Here is a 331-nt window from a genome sequence, read left to right as displayed (position 1 = left end):
ATGTAGCTGTTGTTGGAAATAACATTGTAATATCTTTGATATAAGCATTAGCAAAGGTAATTGATTAAGATTTAGCAATTGAGCTATGGAAACCTCCTATGAGGATAAGTGATATAATGAATACTTATGGTGATTTTTTGAAAAAAGAGTATTGGTACAAAGGAAATGCTGCCAAAATTTCTCAAAATTTAGAATGTTAGTACATAACTGCACAAGAATTTAACACTTTATTGGTGTATCAAAATAAACACTTAGCTATATATGCCATAGTAATGGATCATTTGGACATCATAAAAAGATATATGCTCCCAAATAGTTATAAAGAGGGGCA

The sequence above is a fragment of the Adiantum capillus-veneris genome, chromosome 23 (genome assembly GCF_014529385.1).
Source record: "Adiantum capillus-veneris isolate H3 chromosome 23, ASM1452938v2, whole genome shotgun sequence".
Classification (NCBI taxonomy): Eukaryota; Viridiplantae; Streptophyta; class Polypodiopsida; order Polypodiales; family Pteridaceae; genus Adiantum; species Adiantum capillus-veneris.
This window is presented reverse-complemented; position numbering follows the sequence as displayed.